We start from the raw sequence: 4816 nt of genomic DNA, 5'->3' as shown, positions 1-4816 counted from the left end.
GTTGGAAATTACAAAATTGTAGTTTTTGACAAAAAAAAAAAGAATAGGGTATGGAAATTACAAAAAAATGTAGTTTTTACTAAGTTGTTGATGTGTGGATTAACAAAAAGTTTAAAATAAAAAAAAAGTGTGATATGGTTCTAACCTTGTTTACATTTTCTGGGTATGTATTTTAAGTGTAACGCCCATGTGTATAATGTAAAAAATGTAAAATGAAACTTTTGTGCATGTAAACATATTATTTCTTGTTATAACCATGTCAATGTAGGAGATTGAAGATAGGCAAGAGAACAACAGGGATGAACTACAAAAAGAAAAAGGCAAAAATCCAACAAAATCACAAAAAGTGTCATCTTTATCAACTAACTATTTTTTGTACATTTTTTCATTTCTTCAAAAACAAAAAATGTGTTGTTACATTTTTTGCTATGTACTGTAACATGTATTCGCTTAAGAAAAAAACAATGTAACAACTGTCATTCGGATAAATTTGTAAATTTTTTAGCGCAAATTTTGTTACACCAAAAAAGCGTACCGTGACATGCTTTATTATTATTTTTTTTGCACAAGACTTGTTACAAAAAAATGAAGATATATTATGTTACAAGTAAACGAATGGAAAAACATAGCAACTCAAGGGGAGTAGTCAGATAAAATTCTTACTATTTTGAGTGATCATAATAATGTCATTATTTCTTGTTTTAGTTTTTATTATGATATACATATGTAATGTATCATAATTATGGGGGGCATGATATATGTAAAATTAATGCTCATAAACTATTGTCTTGTTAAATTTGTTACTTTTTGATAAATAGCTAATGCAACAATTGGCAAGTGGCGGGGTTTATATAACATATGAAAAAATAATTTATTTTGTAATTAACACTTTTTATTTATTATATACTGGGTAAATGGTTGTATGATGTTTAAAAAGTCTTTGTGTACTTTAACAAGAAACAAAAGATACACATTTTTCTATTAAAATGTGATTGAAAAAGATAACCTAATAAAGACTGATGTGACTATATGGAAGTACACTATACTAGTCAACTTTTGCTAATTTCTCTCTCTTACTCATTTTCCCATACTCTCTCTCTCTCTCTCTCTCTCGTTTTAAACTTCTTTTCAAAGATAAATGTACCAGCATAAAATAATACATAGAAATGTTATACACAAAAACATAACATAAAACATGTAAACGTTACATAAACATGTGGTTTTGACAATGCGACAAGAAAGTTTTTAGGGTTTTAAAATTTCTACAAAATATTTTGTTGAAAAAAAATGATGTGACTTTTGTTCATAAGGGTTTTGATTTGATAAAACAAAAAATAAATTAAACTTTTTAATTAAGCTGTGGATTTCTCAATACACCGACCAATGTAAAAACAAAGGGGCGTTTATTTAGACTTTGATTCCCCACCACGTACACATTTGGGCTTTGAATAAACAAAAAACTTTCAATACACCGACCAATGTAAAAACAAAATCGTGTCGTTATTATATGATTTAAAAAAAAGATGATATCTTAAAAAAAAGCTTACATGAGTTACACACTTTGGGAAAAAATAATAAATAAAAAAGAGTCATGTGATTAAATCTAAAAAAACATACAACGTTGTCGGGGAAAAAAAGATATTCAAGCAACCTTCAACAAAAGCACATGATCAAACACACATAGAGCAAAAATGTACAAAAATCTCAGTGAAAAAAAATGTAACTCGGATACAGCAAAAATGTACAAAAATCAGAGGGAAAAAAAATGTAACATGGTAAAAACAAAACCAAAAAATCAATAACATATAAAATTCTCAGATTCAACACAGCAAAAGTCTACATAAATCTCAGGGGAAAAATGTAACATGGTAAAAATAAAACCAAAAAATCCATAACATAGAAAATTCTCAGATTCAACCAAACATCAACAAGTACATACTACAAATGTCATTAACATACTAAGAAGGATAATCCAACTAAGTACCACTTATTTCTTAATCACAACAAACAATGCTAACAAGTAAGCTGCCAATCACTAACGCTAATATCAGTAACCATATAACCCTCTTCTTCTTCCGAATTTCTTGCTCACGGGTAAACAGTTCAGCTTGCAGGTTGTTGATGTTCCTCAAAAGACCTGGTATGATCCTAGTTGACCGTAAGCACATCGGTGGGTCGACCCAACCAATGAAAGGGCAGTTGCTAGGCTACATTAAAATAATGGGGATAAAACACAATTAGAACATACATTTACTTATTAAAATCAGGGTTCAATCATCATAACAATAAACAAGAAAGTAACTTACATTTTAATCCAATACATAAGAACTTAAATCAAATTGTTTCCATTTGTTCATATCTGAAAACGAATTTTACACAAAAAAAAAATAAAAAAATCAGTAATAAAAAACAACATCGAACCGTTATATGGAATATCATCTTCAACATCGAACATCTTCAACCGGATCTGGAGCATCTTTTGGATCGTAGCATCTTGGAACTGGATCCTCTTTTTGGATTTCAGATCATCTTTTAGATTTGGAACAATAAGACCCATTTTTTACATGAGCAAAAAATGCAACATGCAATTACAAAAATGCTTCAGATCTTAACCAGTTGTTCAACATTGACCCTGTAATCTGAAACATCGAACCATCATATGAACCTCACCATGCTTCACGTCACTCTACAAAAATCAACAGTGGCGGACCCAAGAAATTTTTCTAGGCTGCGGAAAATTATTAAGAGTTTTAGACCCCTAACGATATATAATATTTTTTCGGTTCGTAGCGAATCGGATCGGGTCGCGTCGGGTCAAATTCAAAAAAGATAATATAACTAAAATTCATATAATTTGGACAATCCATAGTTCCTTTCGTTCTCACAACTCATATTCATTTTATCTAATCCTTATATATATAAACGCATATTGCTAAGCTAGCCTAATAAAAATTTAAATAAGTGTAAAATAATAAGTGTGGTAAAACAAAAAAATTATTTTATTATTATTAAGTATTTCATATTAACTGATAAAAAAACCGAATACAGATACGGATTCATCCAGAATTGCATATTAAGTATTTCATATGAACCCGTATCGGTTCAGATGAAAATAAAAAAACAATGTAACACAATTAATAAATATGTTACAGTGTTATAAAGAAAAACAAAAATAAAAATTGAAGATGGTGCAACTAGTTTTTGAAGATAAAGAGGTGCACGTCTCACCAATTATTTGGAACAACACTTTTTAGTGGACCTGTTAAATTACAGAAATGCCCCTATTTAACTAAAAAGATCATCTTCTCCAAAATATTGTTCCATGTCTCACAGCAATCGGAAAACTTTTCCGGTGAACACATTTTTGACCAACTTTCTTTATTTCTGTTAAAAACACTAGATCTAAGGCCAATTTAAGAAAGGAAAAACTAGGATAAAAAAACATCATCTCCAAAAATAAATCGAGACCTGAAAATGGAAACAAGAATTCAAGTAACTAACCATGTACCACCACCGCCAAGTAGCTACTAAGTGGTTTTCCGGCAGGAGGAACCACCGTCACCTCCACCACTTGAACCAGATCTGAATCTGATGTTGTATGGAACACCCGTTCGATCTTCTGATCTTTCTCCTATCTTCACTGCCTCTCTCACCGATCCTCATTGCCTCTCTCTCTCCGATCTTCTCTCTCTTACCATCTATCTCTCTGGATTTTTGGGAGGTAAAATATGTTCTTCATTTGAGAAATGCTTCAAAAAAGTAAAACATGGATCTGTTCTTCATTTGAGAAATGTAATAAGAAGGAGAGAAGGTAAAACATGTAATAAGAAGGAAAGAAGGTAAAACATGGATCTGTTCTTCATTTTAAGAAATGCTTTCAAAAAAGAAAAAATAGGAGAGAGAAAGTGATATGTTCTTCATTTGAGAAATGGTTCAAAATGTCAAAACAATAGTGACAGAAAGTGAATTGAAAGTGATGTCTGCCATGTCTTAATACTTCTCTACCCTCTAATGTAAAAAGACTCATTTACCCTTCTTATCATTTGGTGTGCATATGACGTGGTTCGATCCTAACCACACATATAGGTTTCCAGGGTTTAGTCAACTGGAGTGAGTTTTCTCCTTATAATTAGCCTATCCCTATATATATATATATATATATATATATATATATATATATATAACAAAAAAAATCTGTAGCTATAAAAAAAATTAAACAAAATCTGTAGCTAAATTATGTGGCAATGATTCCGTAGTAAATGCGAATAAAACTTTGATAACCAAAGTAATAGTAAAGTTCCATAGATAAATCCGATTGTGTAGTAAAAGCGATTGGCGATGAAAATTAGTCACAGATGAAATCCGTAGTATATTGGAGTTTTCTATGAATTTAGACTAAACAATACGTACGGGTTTTCCTGGTATTATATATTTGGTATCTATCTAAAATATTAAAGCACATGAAAAACAAGGGGAAATGGACTGTATCACCCTCAACTATGCAAAATTGACCAATATCACGCTCAACTTTCAAGTTGGCTCCCATCACCCCCAACTGGACACTTGGGTTGCTGTGTCACCCCGTCGTTAACCAGATACTAACTAGGTTAGTTTTTTTTTGCTGACATGGTTTTTTATGTGATGTGGCAAGATGACGTGGCTTTTTTTAATCTACGTGGACTCACCCTTCATAAAACACAATACAGTCAAAGAAACTAAGGTGGTGTTTGTTTTTTCAGACCCAAAAGGTCTGCAGTCTGCGAATCACATCTGCAGGCATCTGCAGGAGAAGAGGTGGACCAAAGGTCTGCAGTCT

At 31.3% G+C, this 4816-nt stretch overlaps 1 long non-coding RNA gene across 1 annotated transcript; it reads right to left on the bottom strand.

Annotated features, from left to right (window-relative positions):
* Positions 1-1885: 1885 nt before the first annotated feature.
* Positions 1886-3889, bottom strand: LOC110896257. Its single transcript, XR_002567787.2, has 3 exons — positions 3502-3889; positions 2422-2728; positions 1886-2207 (listed from the first exon to the last, which is right to left on the bottom strand). It is a non-coding gene; the product is annotated as an uncharacterized LOC110896257 (long non-coding RNA).
* Between the last annotated feature and the right edge of the window lie 927 nt (positions 3890-4816).

Source organism: Helianthus annuus, chromosome 12 (assembly GCF_002127325.2).
Source record: "Helianthus annuus cultivar XRQ/B chromosome 12, HanXRQr2.0-SUNRISE, whole genome shotgun sequence".
In the NCBI taxonomy this organism is placed as follows: Eukaryota; Viridiplantae; Streptophyta; class Magnoliopsida; order Asterales; family Asteraceae; genus Helianthus; species Helianthus annuus.
Note: the sequence above shows the minus strand (reverse complement) of the source record. Positions and strands in the feature narration are given on the sequence as shown.